This window comes from Staurois parvus, unplaced genomic scaffold, assembly GCF_062004578.1.
Source record: "Staurois parvus isolate SC_StPar_1 unplaced genomic scaffold, SC_StPar_1.0 ptg000023l, whole genome shotgun sequence".
Lineage (NCBI taxonomy): Eukaryota > Metazoa > Chordata > Amphibia > Anura > Ranidae > Staurois > Staurois parvus.
Genome location: NW_028317819.1, coordinates 55670 through 76530, shown reverse-complemented (window position 1 = coordinate 76530; position 20861 = coordinate 55670). Strand labels below are relative to the sequence as shown.

The window sequence follows — 20861 nt, the reverse complement described above, 5'->3', positions numbered from 1 at the left end:
TTTAATAGGAAAGTAGAGGGCCTGGCAGGAACACCAGATAATTCACACAAAGGAAGCAATACAAAGAAAACAAGATACTTTTTCATACAAGTACATGGTATAGCAGGCACATATCAGGAATATAAAATGTTGAGTTTACATACAGTATTCATAAGCTCTAGAAGTATTGGGTTGGTCTCTAAAATAATATTTTTATACATTCTTTTACAAATGCTTATGTATATATTATCATGATAAATGATGTTATCTCTAACTGTAATGACATAAGATTGGTGGGTGTTATTTATGAACAAGATGCCCAGCGTGTGAACATTTATAAATGATAGCACTTGTTTTTATAGGGTGTTTATCAGTTTTCATGGCATAATGTCAATTTTGATGTCCTTGCATGTAGGCACCGAAAACACTTATAAAGTTCTCTACAGGAATGAAGACACACGAGCGCCAAAATAAAGTGCTTGGCAAGCCAAGGACTCCCAAATGTTTGAACAATGCATTAAGCGGTGTGACTCAATACATACAGGTTCTTAGTGCTGCACTGAAATTAACACAGATTGCAGCTCTAGCTCATTTGATGCTGCAGTCCTCACTAGAAAGAGCTGTTCACAAAGACAGACACCAATGCTTGTCATGAGCTTATATGATTGCTAAATGAGCATCTACAAGAAGTGTCACTTGGTGTGTTAACTCATGCATATGGACGTCAAAATGCATAACACAGAAAGTAACCTGACTATACATCATTTAGCTGTGGAGTGCTCCAGACTCATCAGAACTTCTTCTTCTAAAATTACAGGAGATATCATGTACACCCTGCCCAGATAACATATGCTATTTTGACAAATTGAAGCTCTGTTATATTCTATGTACCTGTCAGCTTCCATTAAAACCATAACTATAAAGGAGGATCACAAAGCACTGCATGATCAGTGGTGTGCGTCACTAAACGACCGTCGATAATACCTCTTTTGTAAGGGACACGTACACTCTATGGTAGAATCCCTCTTTTGTAAGGGACACGTAAACTCTATGGTAGAATCCCTCTTTTGTAAGGGACACGTACACTCTATGGTGGAATCCCTCTTTTGTAAGGGACACGTACACTCTATGGTGGAATCCTCTTTTGTAAGGGACACGTACACTCTATGGTGGAATCCCTCTTTTGTAAGGGACACGTACACTCTACGGTAGAATCCCTCTTTTGTAAGGGACACGTACACTCTACGGTAGAATCCCTCTTTTGTAAGGGACACGTACACTCTATGGTAGAATCCCTCTTTTGTAAGGGACACGTACACTCTATGGTAGAATCCCTCTTTTGTAAGGGACACGTATACTAAATGGTAGAATCCCTCTTTTGTCAGGGACACGTACACTCTATGGTAGAATCCCTCTTTTGTAAGGGACATGTACACTCTATGGTAGAATCCCTCTTTTGTCAGGGACACGTACACTCTATGGTAGAATCCCTCTTTTGTAAGGGACATGTACACTCCATGGTAGAATCCCTCTTTTGTAAGGGACACGTACACTCTATGGTAGAATCCCTCTTTTGTAAAAGACACGTACACTCTATGGTAGAATCCCTCTTTTGTAAGGGACAGGTACACTCCATGGTAGAATCCCTCTTTTGTAAGGGACATGTACACTCCATGGTAGAATCCCTCTTTTGTAAGGGACACGTACACTCTATGGTAGAATCCCTCTTTTGTAAGGGACACATATACTCTATGGTAGATAACTCATAAGAAAAATGTAGTCACTCATAAGAAGAATGTAGTCATGGAACATGCCTCTGGATTTATCTTTCCTCATCTGCGGAGAACAATAGAGCATCAATGTAAAAATTCTAATTTGGTCAGTTGACTGTTCTACTACAATTACTACATTATGATTCAACTCTCCACAGTCCAACTATCAGAGTGCCACTATCAGGTAAAATAACCCCCTGAGTACCCTAAAAGTATAGTCTTTTGTTGTTGGTTTTTTTTGGGGGGGGGGTTATATGTATAAATAAATTAGATTGATTTAAAGGACAAAACATTAAATAAAATACTTGAAAGAATATGTAAACCCAACATTTCATATTCCTGATATGTGTCTGCTGTACCATGTACTTGTATGAAAAAGTATCCTGTTCTCCTTGTATTGCTTCTTTTGTGTGAAATCCCTGGTGTTCCCTATGCTTACCTATTAAGAACTGATCATACCGGGCATGAAAGCACAGTGTGGTCAGTTTCCTGGCTGTGCTGGAACTCAGTCTGTTCTCTCTCAATGATCAAACCTCTGCTGTCAAGCCATTTTGTATAGCCATTCACTGTGAAGACCAGTGTACTGCTGTTTCTCCTCCCCCGGCTCTCTAAGCTCTTTATGCATTTGAGAAATCTTTCACACTGATCTGCAACAAAAACACAGCAAAAATGCATAGGTGTTTTTACCGCACTTTTGCAGCACTTTCGGAGCATTTTTAAAGGACACGTGATTTAAAAACTGCTCCAAAAACGATTCCCAGAGGCGTTTTAGAGGCACTTTTCAGGCGTTTTCCATTGATTTCAATGGGAAGGGTCATTTCTGGGCCCTTTTTTAAATCGCCAAACATGCCCCAAAGATGCTGCAAGCTGGAGTTTTTACACCACACCGCAAGCACAATGTCTCAGTGTGAAAACATACATAGAGAAGCATTTTTCTTGAGCTTTTCAGGCGCTTTTGTTTACGCAAAAACGCTTCATAAACTCCTCAGTGTGAAAGTAGCTTTAGGCCTTAGGCTACTTTCACACTAACCCACCACAGAAACACAGTAAAAATGCATAGGCGTTTTTACCGCGCTTTCTGAGCATTTTTAAGCCTGGGTTCACACTGATACGGTGAGTTTTCTGTGCGAGTTCCACACCGGATCACAATCGCACCCCGTTTATGCGAACCACTGCTGGTGTGTATGTTAACAACACCCTGACATCGGTCCGCAAAACGCGGTGCGATGTGCAGAATCGGATCACATGGGTGTAAATACCCATGCGATACGATTCTAGTGCGGACCGAAAAAAGGGTCCTGCACCTTTTTGGTGCGGATGCGGTGTGATTTGAGCCATACATTTTGAGCACAGAATTCACATGTGATTTGCACAGGAATGCGGTGCAGTTCCTGTGCGGATCACATGCGGTATGCCGCACCGCAGAAATGTGACCCAGGTTCAAGGACACGTGACTTAAAAACTGCCCCAAAAATGCTTCACAGAGGCATTTCTGAGGCGTTTTTCAGTGGGAAGAGGCGTTTTTGGGGCGTTTTTTTAACTCCCCAAACATGCCCCAAAAATGCTACAAGCAGGAGTTTTTACACCACACCGCAAGTGTATGTGTGAAAACATACCAGGGATGTGGACATTTTTTAAAAAACTACTTGTCCAGGGACTAAATCGGTGCCCCGATCTACTTGTCCCTCATGACAATCTACTTGTCCAGATAAAAAAAAAATGTTTTAACCAAAACCGTATTTAAATCGGAGGTGATATTAGGAATGTTTTAAAAACAAAAGAGGTGACTTCAATGTTTAATATATTTAACATTGCACGATTTATCTCCTCCTCTCCTCCCTGCCTGTTTCCAGCACCGCACTCAGGGACCAGCAGGGAAGAGAGACACCTTGCAGTGTAATGAACACTGATTGGGTGCTTGTCAGGAAAGGGGAGTGTCAGGCTTATCCTTTGTCCTTTTAGCTGCCAGAGCCGTTTTTGCGTTTTTTGCACAAGATTAAAAAAAATTCATTTTAGGCCTGAAGATTATATAAAACCCCCAAACATAATATATTTTCTGAAAGCAGAGACCCTAGAAAGTAAAATAGTGGTAGTTCCAATTTTTTATGTCACATGATATTACCACAAAATTTCAGTAAAAAATAGTTAATTTTAGGGCACAAAAAAAGCAATAAATTACTCTATTTTTTTGTAAAATATAAAAGATGAAATTGCAGCAAGTAAATAGATATCCAACTTGTCAAACCTTAAATTTGCGTGCACTCGTGAAATGGCGACGAACTTCAGTACCCCGTATTTTCTATAGGTGACAGTTTTAAAGCCTCTTCTAGGTCATCAGTATAGTGTTACGGAGGAGGTCTGGTGCTAGAATTATTGCTCTCATTCTGGCGTGCGCGTTGATATGTATCACAGTCGATGTTTTCATGTGTAGGTGCCCCAGCGCGTGCTTTTACGTTTGTACGTGCGTATATGTGGGGGGCTCAATTTTTTTTGGGAGGGGGGATATTTTGGCAACAGGTTCTCTTTACAGTGCTTCTATGAATGTAATGCAGTGCACATCGCACCGCATTACATTCTTTCCCAGCCTCAGTTGCTGGGAATCTGTGACTGGGGGCCTGGAAGTGACATCAAACGTCACTTCCGGGTGAGGACAAGAAGGGGAGGGGAGTGGATGTGTCCGCTCTCCTCCCTCCCCTATAGCCACTGACAGTAAGCTGGTCCCGGGCCCACAGATGGGAAAGCAGAGCACGGGAGATAGTGGGAGGTGGAGTTTCACACAAGGGGGGGGGGGCGGAAAGGTTGGCACTCTGTGGAAGCATTTGGGCGGCAGCACTGCTGCCCGAATGCTTTCACCTGACAGGTGAGCCCTGCTGCTTGCCCGCAGCAGGGCTAAAGGTAGAAAAAAACTACATGTCCCGGGCGTCGGGCGACATACATAGATATACATTCACATACATAGGGAAGCGTTTTCTTAAGCTTTTTTGTAACGCAAAAACTCTTCAAAAACTCTTCAGTGTGAAAACAGCTTTGTATAAAAGGCACTTATAATATGTTTTAGATGTATACACAAATGCTTTGCCTTTATTTCTATTTTAAACTGAATGGGTTGTTTTGCAAGGTGAGAGTTCACATACAGTATACTTTAACCACTTCAAGTCCAGACACTTTTACCCCCTTCCTGCCCAGGCAAATTTTCAGCTTTCAGTGATATCACTCTTTGAATGACAATTGTGCGGTCATGCAACACTGTACCCATATGAATTTTTCAGCATTTTTTTGAGACAGATAAAACTTTATTTTGGTGGTGTTTACATGCCACTGGGAGTTTTATTTTTTTTCTATATAAATGAAAAATGAAAAAGTCCAAACATTTTGAAAAAAAGGTGTTTTTCTTATACAATTTTGCAAATAAATAATCTTTCTTCATAGATCATGGCCAAAATGTATTCAGCTAACTTTTTAGTTAAAAAATTATAACCCAAATTAGTTTATAACCATAAATTATAATTTTTCAAAATTCATTTTTACATTTTTATTTTATTTTTTTTATATTAATATTTATGGGTTTTTTTTTAACATACTGTCACCATAGTGACTGTACTACTTGTGGGTGGTGATGAAATTTTTTTTCTTTTTTTTTTTTACACTGATTGCTTTTACACCCATAAATGTAGTAAAAGCAATCGTTTCTCCTCTCTGGCTGCATTCCTGCAGCCATTGAGAAATACTGTGCGAGCTGTGATTGGTCACAGCTTGTCACATGTTACAAGGCTGTTATGAATAGCTTTGTACCATGTGACCTCTGTGATCATTCACAGCTTTCACAAGTAGTAAGCAATGATGTCAGGAAGTGACATCTTGCTTACTACTATTCATGTGATCACTGATTGGCCATTGACATGATCGGGACTTCACACAGAGGTCCTGTACAGTGACCGGCGTTCCGCTGTGTCCTCTGGACACAGCAGGCACAGGATCGCGGTGCCACGCACTCCCAGGGAACGTGCACAGGCACTGAATGCGGATGCCGTTTATAAACGGCAACCCACTTCGGCACTGCTCCCATCCGGCCGTTTATATACATGGGCCGGACGGGAAGTGGTTAAGGTACCTTTCACAAAGGTGTTCCGTATATCCATTTTTTATCTATCCATTTACAGATGAAAAATGGACCCCCATGAAATTCTATGGACTTGTGGATGTAAATGGATGAACATCATTTTACATCCGTTAATGTCCGCATCCGTTAACATCCGTTTTTTTGAACGGAAGAAACCCCTATTTTTCTTTTGAAAAAAAACCCGGAAAGGACAAAAAACGGATGTCAACAGATGTCAACGGACCAAAAACAGATGTAAACGGATGAAAAAGGATGTAAACCAATGTAAACAGATGAAAAATGGATGTAAACGGATGAAAAAACAGATGTAAACTCATCCGTTTTTCTTTGAAAAAAAGTGACTGAACTGAAGAAAAAAAACAACGCCCGTGTGAAAGGACCCTAAGGATAACAAGTAACAACACAAAGCATGTGCTCACAGAAAAGAGATATTTACACTCTAATGCTAAGCATGCAGCTATTTATTTGGCAGGTCTTGTGGTAGATTGCCTTAGACCGATTACTGGTTGAAGTGGCTGAAGTTGTCAGGACATTGTTGTGTAGACCAACAGTAGAGCACGGCTGGACATACTGTATCTTAGGTGGCCACAAATTTGCTATTGGTGATAGGCAGTTATCCCTAACAGCTTTATCGTTCAACATTTGCAGTGACTCAAATATTTACTAATGTAGTATTCTGTCAAGCTTGGTTCACAATATAGCATCAAAGAATTTTGTGTTTTAATGCGTGTCATACCACACTTTCGGAACCTAACTTTTTTTTTACATGCATCTTGCTTTATTTTGTGGTAAAATGAGCATTAAAAACAGCAGAAAATGCCCTACATTGCAGAAAATTGGTAGGACACAGGTAAAGATGTACACTAAAATATATTTTTTTAACAATATTACACCTTAGGATTTAGAGATCCAATGTAACCCACTTTTTTAATCCTCAGACTGCAAGTAAAAAAATTGTCAACCAAATATAATACATGACAATGTCTGAAAAATCCATCTGGCTCTTAAATTCTCCTATAATGTATCTATATCAGCTGTAGATTTTGGATCAATTAACAAAAACCTAGCAGGAGGACAAACATCTTTATTTTAGCCATGTGATTGTAATTTTCAAATCTCATTGAACTCAACTGAAAATAACTATCACTTAATTTGAAAATATTGCCTCTTCTCCTGGTGTGCTGTCTTTGTGAACTGAGCCTTATATATGTCCCTCACAAAATTGTTCAAAGGATAATTTCACCTTTTCTAGAAAATAGCCTATGCAGTCCAGGGCCCCCAGTAGGTATTAAAAAGCTGTGCAGCTCCCTGGCCCTTCCCTTTGCTTCAGTACCTTTGATTAGTGACCCCTTCCGCTGCTGTATGTTGTCCCAAGTCTGGACTTGAACGCCTTACGAATGGACGATCCACACCTAAGTAACTTCATGATATCTAGTTATCTTTACGGCACACTTACCCACTGGTTCCCCGTCTTACGGATCTCATTCCCTGTGATCATATTTAGTATAAAGGTTGCCTAGTGTGGCCCTTGCTATCTTTTTTTTTACTGTTTTGTTTTTCTCATGTTTGTACCCCACTCATTTATTGTGCTCAGTATACTTATTGTTATTCAGAGTGTTAGCTCATGGTTTTGTTATGCTTTATTGGTTTATTGGGACACAACCATCCTGTCGCCTTGGAGATCGCTAGATCGCTGGCCATGTGTAGAGAAGTAGCTCCTGTGTGGCTGCTGGTCCCCTTGGTGGTAAGATTATGCCAATTCCCACTGCCCTGACGGTGGGCGGGGGGTTATGTGGCATGTCGTTGAAGGGTAACAACATGTCTGTTTTTATGTGGTTACGATTTTGTTCTTTTTCTTGTTTTATTTTCTCTGCACATCCTATGTGTTTCTTTGTATTCTGTTTTGAAAATATATTCAATAAAAAAAAGATACAAAAAAAAAAGTTGTGCAGCTCTATAAAATGTTCAATAATTTCATTTTTAAATCTAGAGGCCATTTGACTCCCCACCCCCTTTACCACCTGGATAAGCCTGGCTGGAAAACTCCCAGTTAGCAACCCCCATGTCCTGCCTTGTTGCTAGGAAGCGAAAACCATTGTTTTTCACTGCTGCAATGATAGGAGTGAGAATCCATTGGATGGATGTGAAAATCAACAGGATGCGGGGAATGCTAACTGAGAGTCTTCAGCTAAAATTCCAGAAGAGCCCAAATGGCCTACAGGTATGACAATAGAATTGATGAACATTTTACAAAGCTGAACCATTTTTAATACATACTGTGGGCCCTTGACTGCATATGCTATTTCCTAGAAAAGATGAACTTAGAATTTAAAGAAGAACTCCGGGATAGGTGAAAAAATCACCCATTAGTACACCCCTACACAAAACATTAAACAGTTAATAACATTTTGAAAATCCTTACCATTTAGAAGAAAAGTCTAATTGAATTTTCATGACCTCATCTCTGTAATTCAAAAGCTAACAGCATCTGCTCTGCGAAGGAGGAGGTGTAACAGCTGGGATTACATCATATCCTCTTCTCTCTGCAGTAAATGGAAACTATAGTTCCCATCAACCACAGGGAATTGTAGTGAATGTGGGCCGGTACACTAGGCCTGTACATGTTGAATGTGTCTGAGAGTCCCAGTCCGCCCACCACTGCAAGTCGGGCTGAATTACATCACTGCTTCCTGAAGAAAGAACTACAGAAGGGATGTGCCAAGACCAGTGGCTGGGGGCATAGGAGGCATAGCAGCCACCAGTACAAACAAGAAGCCAAAGAGAATTAATAGCTTGAATTGAAAATGAATAGGCTACTTCAGAGCAACTACTGAGTGAACCAGAAGATGGATGACATATTCAGTGAAGGTAGGAAATCAGCAACAAGGACATGTAAAGAAGTTTTTGCCCGGAACTCTGCTTTCAATTCTGTTAGTCATTATTTTCCTACTACATTTGCTGCTTGACCTCCTGAAGGATCCCTTCTGCACTAGGGTTCTACGGAACACTAGGGTTTCTACAGAGGTTGCTAGGAGTTCCTTGAGCTATTTCTTTCTGTTAGATAAGGCAGGCCTTGAAATTTCCACTCGCCTGCTCGCATTGGCGAGTGGAAATTATGGTGGGGGCGAGTGTGTCCCCAGGGCCATCTTGCTGAGCAGGCTCGGAACTCAGGGCCGGATCTGTCACTCGCACTGGGAGCCGTCAGACTGCTCAATAGTTGAGCAAAGGGAAAGCAAAGAAAGGAGTGTGTGCGGTGCTCTCTGCCTCCCCCTAGAGTGCAGTACCCGGCTCTGTGAGTGAAGGTAAGAAGTACTGCAACTTTTTATAGGGGGGGGGTGTGTGTGTATTTGTATGTGTGCGTGTATATGTGTGTGTGTGTATTTGTATGTGCGTGTGTGTGTATTTGTATGTGTGTGTATTTGTGTGTATGTACATGTATCTGTGTGTTTTTGTGTGTGTCTGTGTATGCATGTACATGTGTCTGTGTGTATGTACATGTGTGTATCTGTACATGTGTCTGCGTGTATGTACATGTATGTGTGTGTGTACATGTGCCTGTGTGTGTGTCTGTGTGTGTACATGTACATGTGTGTATGTACGTACATGTGTCCGTGTCTGTATGTACATGTGTCTGTGTGTATGTACATGTGTCTGTGTATGTATGTACATGTGTCTGTGTCTGTATGTACATGTGTCTGTGTCTGTATGTACATGTATGTGTGTTTGTACATGTGTCTGTGTGTGTATACATGTGTCTGTATGTTTGTGTACATGTGTCTCTGTGCGTGTGTGTACATGTTTCTGTGTGTGTATGTGTATGTACATGTCTGTGTGTGTGTACAGGTGTCTCTGTTTGTGTGTGTGTATGTACATGTGTCTGTATGTAAACATACATGTATGGGTGGTTTGGTCAGGTTCAGGATGATGTGGTTATTATGGGTGGTAGAGGATGGGGCACTCGAGGTATTGCTGGGTTGGATAGTAGGTAGGATATGCTTGGTAGAGTTATGGTTTTGTGAGTGAAGGATTATGGGAGGTTATGGTTGTATGCGGTGCATGGTCTAAGTATGATGGAGTGTTTAGGGGGACATTGGAGGCCCTGATGTAATGTGGGGGGACTCTGGGGACCCTGATGTAATGTGGGTAACATTTAACAGTGTCATTTCATGAAATAATTAATGAGGGCGTGTTTAGGGGCGGAATTACGGGTGTAGCAGGGTAGGGGTTGGGTGGGGCAACTGGTGGCGAGTAACTCTTAAGGCCTGGCTAGTAGCTCAGGACTTGAAATTTTAAGCCCTGAGATAAGGTATTGCTTATACCAATGATCTTTTCAGCTATCTGTAGAAGAAGCATTCTTCCCACTGATCACCAATCTAAAAAGGACCCTTATCCGCTCACCACCAGCATAAATGAGCACTTCACAGGCCACTAATGTATAGGGGCATTTTTCAACTTATCATCATTGTAATGGTGCACTACAATTTTCACAGTCTTTGTTTCTTTTCTGGCCATTTTTCTAATTTCTTTGATTTCCCAGAGTATTCTGCAATTAGTTTTGTTGTAAAGCATATACCTGGATGTCAAATATGATTAATATGACACATTACTTTTTATTTATATCTCCACAACGTATTGGGGTTGGTTTACTAAAACTGGAAAGTGCAAAATCTGACGCAGCTCTATATAAACCAATCAGCTTTCCAGGCTTTATCTGTCAAGCTTAATTGAACAAGCTGATATTAGAAGCTGTTTGGCTACCATGTTCAGCTCTACCAGATTTGCACTCTCCAGTTTTAGTAAATCAACCCCATTGTCTACAGTAATATCCCATGAGCTGTAGAAATGATAATTGTTAGCAGGGGTTCCCTGAGACCTGAACATTATGTCAAGGGTTCCTCACTTTTATAAAGGCTGAGAAAGGCTGTCCTAAAGTATTATCAAAGTTTTATCTTCTTACATTTCTCATGATGTCTCTTCAGTCTCAGCATTCCCCTTGATAAAGAAGAACTCCGGAATCTGACAGAAAATCATCAATGAGTAAACTGACCTATATAAAACACTGAACAGTTAGTTGAAGCAGAGCTCCACTTTAAGCTTTTGTCCCCCGCTCCCCCTTTAAGGATTGGCACCTTTGAGGAGCTGGTACCCGAATTTGACAGGTACCCGCTCCCACTGTGATCGCCTAGGTCCTCCTACGTGACAGGTCCCAGAAGACTGAGGGACCATTCACAAAGTGCAGAGCTACTCGTGCATGCGAAGTGGGCACCTGTCTGTGAAGCCGAAAGCTGTCACAGCCGGGTGCCCACACTGAAGATGCTGGCACTGGGGAGAGAAGACGGCCGGTGAAACCAGCCATGGTGAGGACACCGCTGGACCGAGAGACAGGTAAGTGTCTGTATTTTAAAAGTCAGCAGATACAGAGGTTGTTTATACTACTTCCAACACTATTCTTATGAATGTTTGTTAGCTATCCAAAATGACACGTTACCTGCATTTAAAAAAAAATGGAATTCTTGGTTCATATGGTTTAAAACTTGGTGATATTGAAATTTTGTATAGGATTTATGTTTCCTATGAGTACACAAATGTACTATGCTGCCATTCTAGGTCATACTTTGTATGTGAATAACCCTGTATTTACTCCCTTCTTTCTTTATCTTCTCCCCTCCTTCTGACGTGCTGGAGAACCTGTACTAACCATTTGACTCTGATCTCTGTAGGACCACATGTATAATGTTTATGTTTTTTATGTTCCATGACCATTATTCTGTCCAACATGTTTACTAGTTGTTTATGTCATATCATACAACATATCTGTATGTTATGTATGTAATTTGAAAATGTTTCAATAAAAGATCTAACATTTAAAAAAAAAAAAAAGTCAGCAGATACAGTTTTTGTAGCTGCTGAATTTTATTTTTTTTTTTATTCAACTGGAACTCAGTTTTAACATTCTTACTGTTTAGGAGGAAAGTCAAGTAGAAAAATCATGATGTCATCACTTTAATTCAAAAGATAACAGTTTCAGATGTGCAGATGAGGAAGTGTAAATGCAGGGGAGACGTCACATGCTCCACTCTCACGCTTCATTTATTAGAAACTACAGTTCCCATCATGCAAAGGGAATTGTAGTGTATGCGGGTGGGTACACCAAGCCTGTGTACTCGCCTACTTCTACAAAACATTACACCCCCATATTCTTGCATTCTCCAACCTCACTCACTGACACAAGGCATAACTAGATAAATGAAACATATTTTCATCCTGTAGATTTGCTGATTTCAGAACACTGGCCGCTGTAGTATATGCTCAGAGTTCTACTTTAGGATATATCAAATGTTACATTGCTGCATAGAGAATAACATCTTTGACAGCCTTTCTCGACCTTTTTAACTTGGAGAAACCCTTGAAATAACTTTCTGATTTCAGGGATCCCTTGCTAACAATTACTATATCTGGTACATCAGTGTGATGGTCAGTAGGGTGTTCATTATGAAGAATCCATCCCTTACAGATAGCTAAAATATTATTGTCAGTGGATACTAAGAGTCAGAAATTGCTCATTACTCAAGGAAGCCCTGGAGGAACCCTGGTTGAGAAAGGCTGATCTACAAAGTGCAATATATGAATCATTAGCATCACCTGTATCTCCAGAGCCAACAATGGTTTACAAACACTTCTAAACCTCTAAGGAACAAGCTTCCAGCCAGTGCCAACATCTACCAAAAATTGAAGGTTTACAAAAGACCTGCTTGTTCTTTGATCATTGGCAGCTGTAATCATTACTATAATATTTTCTGTTGGAATAAAACTTTGCTTTTACATCTAGCCGTTAACAAAGCAGGTCTCGGGAGGGCCTCTGGGCCTCGACAGACGCCAATGTTGATGATTTATATCAGAAATCTCTTTAACCCATCAGTGTCTGCTTAGATGAACTCTAATTACAAGACATCTGATGACAAATCGTCACCTAACATCCCATGGGGTGCATTCTGTTAACAATAATCTCATGTAATGGCTCATTTCCAAACAATCAAATACCTTAAAAGGAAGACAAAGGCATCTGTTTATAGTAACAAGTCACCAGTGTAATATAGGAAATATTTCCACCAGCTGGTTTTGCGTCAGTCCGCGTCTGGTGACATAGGCTGAGCCGGACACGTCCATCCCTCTTTGTAGGGCACATCAGATCAAAGTCCATACACATCTGAGGTGTCTGTGGAATTTTGCTGTTTCATTCCCGAAGTTACTCTTTATTAGGACATGGTGGATCTTGCTATTGTTTGTGCTGCAAAGATGCATCAAGTGACAGTTGTACAGATCAGTGTCTGTTGTCTGTGTCATCCTGGCCATTTAATCCAGATGTATGCCAGAAGAAGACAAAGAGCACAGGGCACAGATCAGGACATGGACAGAGTGTGTATGTGGTGCACCCATCCATGAACCCAGCTGTCATCCCCAGCACCCCAGCCAGCCTTCTCCTTCCTCACCCCGGGCACATCCTGTACACAAAGTGATGGCAGCTTCCATCTCCCACCTCCCCTTCCTCTCTCTCCCACCCATGGCTCGGATCACTGCTCCCCACCACACTGCACCCCATCCATGCAACACAACATCAGCAGCAACAAACCAATACACACCCTGATGTCAGCGTCACCGGAGCCGCTGTCCAAGGCCGGCCGAGATCACAATGTCCTGGATCGAATGCAATGCCCTAGATCAGGTGTTACCCGGAATCCGACATCCCCCGCGCCCCCGCCAACGTGCACGCCCCCCACTGGGAGCTCCCCGTATAACAAGGATCTGCTGGGCGCTATGGGGACTATACCGAGGCAGCGCCACCTAGTGACCGGCCTGGAAGACCACAGCCAGGCGAGGGATGCGGGGATGCGGACTCTCCGCCGCTCTAATAACCGCCTCATCCTGGCCGCCCGTCATGACCCGTTAGGTGCGGTATCGGCTCGTAACGTTCGCTCTAGATTCGCTTCTTCTACTAACCCCATCCGACCGGGAGAAGCCAGTGGGGGGCGACTTTGCGGATATCGGTTGTGGTACATACCTCCCCTCAGAGCAGCCATTCTGGAGCAGGTCACATGGGCGTTGCGTTGCAGGGATGATGGTCATAGCCATAGCAACAGGGAAGGAGCTTGGAGGGAAAGGATGGAGTGATGTGGAGGTGACGGTTCCTGTGACCTCTCCATGTCCCAGCTCCAGGGTCCAGACATACCTCAGAGCTGGGGCCCAGCAGAATCCGAGGGACATGGTGCGCACATTGTGGGTGGGAAACAGTGGTCGCCATGGGTGATGTTACTACGCGTGCTTCCGTTTCTTTGCTCCTAGGTGGCTAGAGAGATTAGAAAAGTCATCCTGACTTGGGGACGTTCAACGCAGTGTTCATTTTGACGTTACATTTCGATTCAGTTTTAGTCATAGTCTTTGGACTAAAATGCCATTTTAGTTTTAGTCGTATTTAGTCATCTGAATTGTTTTAGTTGTATGTTAGTCCACTAAAATCATTGTAGTTGACTGAAAGCAATGGGTTTAGTTAAATTGCAATGCGTTATTTAACCTCTTCGCGCCGCCACCTCCCGACCCTTTAAGAGTTTCAGAAGGCGGGAGGTGGATGGGGTTTTAGGGTCATGTGACCGCCGTGATTCGCCGTCATGGCAGGCACATGATCGGAAAAGGTCCCAATTGAAAGGGGAGATCGGGACCTTTCCATGAGTCATGGACATACAGTGGGGATCGAAAGTTTGGGCACCCCAGCTAAAAATTTGTATTAATGTGCATAAAGAAGCCAAGGAAAGATGGAAAAATCTCCAAAAGGCATCAAATTACAGATTAGACATTCTTATAATATGTCAACAAAAGTTAGATTTTATTTCCATCATTTACACTTTCAAAATAACAGAAAACAAAAAAATGGCGTCTGCAAAAGTTTGGGCACCCTGCAGAGTTAATATCTTGTACTGCCCCCTTTGGCAAGTATCACAGCTTGTAAACGCTTTTTGTAGCCAGCCAAGAGTCTTTCAATTCTTGTTTGAGGTATCTTTGCCCATTCTTCCTTACAAAAGTCTTCCAGTTCTTTGAGATTTCTGGGCTGTCTGTCACGCGCTGCTCTTTTAAGGTCTATCCATAGATTTTCAATTATGTTGAGGTCAGGAGATTGTGAAGGCCATGGCAAAACCTTCAGTTTACGCCTCTTGATGTAATCTCCTGCGGATTTCGAGGTGTGTTTAGGATCATTATCCATTTGTAGAAGCCATCCTCTCTTTAACTTCAGCTTTTTCACAGATGGCATCAAGTTACCATCCAAAATTTGCTGAAATATTATTGAATCCATTTTTCCTTCTACTCCTGAGATGTTCCCTGTGCCACTGGCTGCAACACAACCCCAAAGCATGATTGATCCAACCCCATGCTTAACAGTTGGACAGAGGTTCTTTTCATTCAATTCTGTGCCCCTTCTTCTCCAAACGTACGTTTGCTCATTCCGGCCAAAAAGTTCAATTTTAACCTCATCGGTCCACAGAACTTGTTTCCAAAATGCATCAGGCTTGTCTATATGTTCATTTGCAAAGTTCAAACGATGATTTTTGTGGTGAGGACGTAGAAGAGGTTTTCTTCTGATGACTCTTCCATGAAGACCATATTTGTAAAAGTATCTCTTTATAGTGGAATTGTGTACCACAACTCCAGTGTCTGCCAGATCTTTCTGGAGGGATCGTGCAGTCAAACGTGGGTTTTGAATTATTTTTCTCACAATCCTGCGAGCTGTTCTGTCTGATATTTTTCTTGGTCTTCCAGATCTTGCTTTAACTTCCACTGTTCCTGATGACTGCCATTTCTTAATTACATTCCGAACAGAGGATATTGACATCTGAAAACGCTTTGCTATCTTCTTATAGCCTTCTCCAGCTTTGTGAGCATCAACTATTTTCAGTTTTCTAGACAACTGCTTAGAAGAACCCATGGTGCTGATTGTTGGGGGAAGGTCAGCTGAGTCTGGGCATTTAAAACCTTTGAGATTGACATCACCTGGTCTTCCCAGACGATGATTGAGAACAATCCATGACACTGGCAGGTCTCAGCTTTGCAAAGGGGGCAGTGCATGCTATAAATTCTGCAGGGTGCCCAAACTTTTGCAGACGCCATTTTTTTGTTTTCTGTTATTTTGAAAGTGTAAATGATGGAAATAAAATCCAACTTTTGTTGACATATTATAAGAATGTCTAATCTGTAATTTGATGCCTTTTGGAGATTTTTCCATCTTTCCTTGGCTTCTTTATGCACATTAATACAAATTTTTAGCTGGGGTGCCCAAACTTTCGATCCCCACTGTATGTGGTGGCAGCGCGCACTCTCAGCACATATGTATTTTCTAATTGCACGCAAATATGTGGTCGCTCGGCCTCAAGGCCCAGATGCTGAGAGGCTGCATATTTGCATCGGCCTCAAGGGGTTAAAGGATAAGTTCACCTTTGTATAAAAAAATAGTAAACATATTTTTTGCAGGTAAAAAAATGTGCATTTATTATTTTTTGTCTACAGGAGCCTGAAAAGCATTGCACCAGAGTTCAGTAGATCGCTGATGCCATGCAGTCCTCCTGCAGACTTGTCAGAATATCTGCTTGCCGCACAGGATATGCGAACCAGCAGATATTCTGACAGGAAGCTTCAATGAACTACCACAGAGCTCCACAGCGCCGGGGTAGTTCATTGAAAACTACAAGCCCGCTAAGGCTGTCGGGACTTGTAGGTACTCATCCACAGAACTGTGTGAAGGAGTGATGTAGCCGTGTGGGCGGAGCCCCGCACGGCCACACTTTTCGAACTTGACAGTACGGTAAAACTTCCCGTTCTATCTGTCGGGGGGGGGGGAGCTTTGGGTGCAGCTATGAGAACATGTTACATGTCTCACCCTAAAAACATGTAACATGTTCAAAAGGTGAACTTATCCTTTAAACATTTCTCTGGAATTTCCAAACTCATTATATACTGGAGTAAAAATAATCTAATAACATGTAATTTATGGTATTAAAGTGGTTGTAAAGACCAGTGCCAAGTTACATATATGCCGATTGGATGCAGTTTGAACCGCATCCAATCCGTATGACATCTGAAATAACATTGCTTCCTATGGTGCCTGTTCACATATGTCCTGTGCACTAGCAGTGCGGTTTGAAAAAGAGTCCTGTCCGATTTCTGAGCAGTGCGGTCCAGTTCAGGTGCAGATTACAGACTATTGACTTCTATGGGAACCGTTTCTAAACCGCACATGTGTGAACAGGATAAAATCCTGAGCTAATCCTGTCCTGAACCTGATGTAAACCTCACATGAACTGCTGAACATTGACTGCGTCAGCTGTGAAACCTCAGCTTCAACCCACACCACACATGTGTGAATCAGCTCTCAAGGTTTTTTAGCTTCATGCATTGTATGCATGAAGGTAAAAAAACCTTCTGTGCCCCAGCCCCCCTAATATCTAAGCCCCTTCTTGATCCAGCCATGTGCACCAGAGTCTCGGCTATCCCAGGGCTCCCTTTCCTTATTGGCTTACGCTGCTGTCAATTACAGCCAAAGAAAAGAGAGGGGGCAGAGCCAAACTGCAGCTCCGTGTGTGAATGGACACATGGAGCAGCAGCTGGGGAGTGTGCATGCTCAGGTGCCCCCATAGCACGCGGTTTGTTGTGAGGGCACCCAACAGGGGGGAGGGGCCAGGAGCACCAGCAGGGGCCCTTAGAAGAGGAGGATAGTATAGACGTGTTTGTTTTTTTAATTTAAGCATTAGAAATAACTTTAATGTGTGAAAATACACTACAGACACATATTTATCCATTAATATTTAACTTATATATCACGACTGCTAAATCTTTGGCTGTAGTCTGTACTGATTTTGTTTTAGTTGTAGTCTTTTGACTAAAATGCTAGTCACGTAAATAGTCATGTAAAATAGTGTTATTTCGTCTACAAAAATATTTTTGCAGACGAAATTAACACTGGTTCAACAAGGCCTTGTTTACATGGGAGACAAAAATAGGCGGTTGAACTGCTGATAAAATAATAAATGCATTTTTTGCAGGAAAAAACAAAATGTGCATTTATTTATTGATTTATTTTCTAAGGAGTCTTCAGAGCGTTGCACCCACAATCATCAGCAGAACATCACAATGTCAGTGTGTCTTCTCATACCTGCAGGCAGTTACTGAATGACAGGAAGAATCAGTGAACTACCTAGAGTGCTCATCAGCACCCTGGTAGTTCATTGAGAACTACAAGATGTCAGCTGCAATGGCTGACAGTAGTTGTACTTTTCTCATTCAGAGAACTCTGTAAATTAATGATAGGGGCTCTGTGGGCGATGTTCCGCACAACTGCTTTTTTGGTTTTTTTAATTGTGACAGCAGGAGCAGGTAGAGGATCCCTGGCCCACTGTCACAATGGGGGCTGCTCATTTAATAACATGTTACTAAAGGTGAATTTATAATTTAACTGTATATGCAAAAATTATCATTTAAAAATAGGGTTTACACTGACCTGCTGTGTGCAATGGAGTAGCTTCCTCTCCAGAAAGTACCTCCATAGGAAGATACAGTGCTGACAGATTCGTCAGAAAACCTTTATGTTCCTTTTAGAATCAACATTTTTCATGGGACACTATACTACAAAATATTTCCGCAAATGCGGGTCATTGATTGCAAACAAGATTTGTTAATTTGCATACACAAAAAGTATTTTTCCTAAAAAATTCATTCAAGACCATGTTGCAAAAATGAATACACCCCAATGAAAGTCTTAGGAGCAAAGCTAAATTTTAGACAACTTACAAGAATTCAACTACAGCTGAGTCTAATTATACATTAAACGTGTCCAGTAGACAGTTGATTAAAAAAGGGCATTACTTAAAGAAAACCCCTTCCCATTTCATGCTGTCAGCAATGGAACCACATGACAAGAAAAAATGTCACAAGGCCTGAAAAAGAAAATAATTTCTTTACAGAGGAAAGGTGAAGGCTGCAGGAAGATCAGCAAAGCTTTACTTATCAGTCAGAATACTGTAGCAAAAGTTATACAAACATTTAACAAATATGGAACTGCAGCCATCTCAGAGATGTCCAGGTCGTCCACAGAAGTTAACACCTTGACAGGAATGTCTTCTGATGAAAAGAAATAGAAAGCCAAACTGGGGTGATTGTTTCCTTTGAAACAATACGGCGTACACTGCAGAGGAATGGCATTCATGGGTGTTGTCCATGAAGGAAGCCTCTCCTAAAGCCCATGCACAAAAAAAGCCCACCTAGAATTTGTCAGGACCAATGCTGAAAAAGAAGACTACTGGGACTTTGTACTCTGGAGTGATGAGACCAAGATAATTGTTTTTGTAACTGATGGCTTCAAAACTGTATGGTGTTGCAAGGGTGAGGAGTACAAAGAAAAATGCATGGTGCCTACAGTGAAACTTGGTGGTGGCAGTGTCCTACTGTGGGGCTGCATGAGGGCTGCTGGTGTCGGGAAGCTGCATTTCATTGATGGTATCATGAATTCACAAATGTACTGCTCTATATTAGAAGAGAAGCTGCTACCATCATTCTGTGTCCTTGGTCGTCGTGCACTTTTCCAGCATGACAATGATCCAAAACACACATTAAGGCCACTTTTACGTTTCTGAAGAACAGGGTAAATGTGATTCAGTGGCCAAGTATGTCTCCTGATCTGAATCCAATCGAATACCTATGAGGAATTCTGATGGGACAAGTTGAGCAAAACTATCCAACACATGCAGAAGAACTGATGTCTTTGCACTATGGTGTGGATGAGCCCTAAAGCAAGGATTGTATTAAAGTAAAAAAATGTTTAAGCTTTATTACCACTTCAACCACTTGCCCTCCTGGAAGATCTACCCCCCCTTAATGACCAGGCCATTTTTTTCTATTTGGCACTGCGCTATTTCAACAGGTAATTGCGCGGTCATGTAGTGCTGTACCCAAACCAAATATATGTCCTTTTTTCCACACAAATAGAGCTTTCGTTTGATGGTATTTAATTACCACTGGGTTTTTTATTTTCGTGATATAAACGGAAAAAGACCAAAAAGTTAAAAAAAAAATAGTTTCTACTTTCGGTTATAAAAAATATCCAATAAACTCAAAGTTAGTCAAACATTTAGGCCAAAATGTACTTATTTTATATATATATATATATATATATATATATCTTTATTAGATTTTTTAAAATACAAATCCATATTAAACCAATAACATCCAGTATAAAATCCATATTTAATTTCTAGTCCCCTCCCCATATTTACCCTCCCCCCCACCCCTCATAGTATCTTCTTGATCATACCTTTTACTTCTTGTTCATTCTGTATCATTATTTCCCCACTCTTTCTTTGTCCTCTGTCTTTCATTTCCAACTTCAGGTTTGTTTTCTTTTTTCCATTATACTCCAACTACTTCTAAAAATCTTCTTGTTTTTGTTAAACATTGTACCATCCTGCCCAGATCATCTTAAATTTTTCCATTTTATCCTTGTCTATATGATACAATTCTTCCATTCTATATATATATATATATATATATATATATATATATATATATATACTCCACCCTGTCCAACCAATCCTTTATTTTTGGGGATTTGCCAATATTTAGGGATCAGACTTTTGGCTGCATTTAAAAGATGGAACAAAATTGAATTTTTATACATAAAGAGATTGGATGCCGCACTCTATTCATTGTTTTAAGAAAAAAAAAACAATATATATTCTCAATTAACACCATGAGTAACTATTCATGCACCTTGTGCCAATATTTGCATAAGATAAAGAATCCTTATAAAAAATGATGATACTAAATTAAAAATATATAATAATATAAATGAATAGTCCCATATTCACTGAGATGATGACAATTTCCATATGAGTTCAACAGAGAAGATGAATACAGTATACTCTTCTTTGTAGTAGCCTGTGCTGTGTGGCTGTAAT

The 20861-nt window shown here is 41.1% G+C and overlaps 1 protein-coding gene across 4 annotated transcripts in view; it reads right to left on the bottom strand.

Moving 5' to 3' along the window:
- DTX3 (deltex E3 ubiquitin ligase 3) overlaps positions 1-13973 on the bottom strand; it is a 175029-nt gene extending 161056 nt beyond the window's left edge. For 2 of the 4 annotated variants that reach the window (XM_089692575.1, XM_089692561.1), the window contains exon 1: positions 13512-13621. The gene's annotated coding sequence lies outside the window, so the exon portion shown is untranslated. Of the gene's footprint in view, positions 1-13511; positions 13623-13930 lie in introns of those variants that run through there. The other 2 variants (XM_089692571.1, XM_089692590.1) reach the window with 2 other exon arrangements.
- Positions 13974-20861: the final 6888 nt, after the last annotated feature.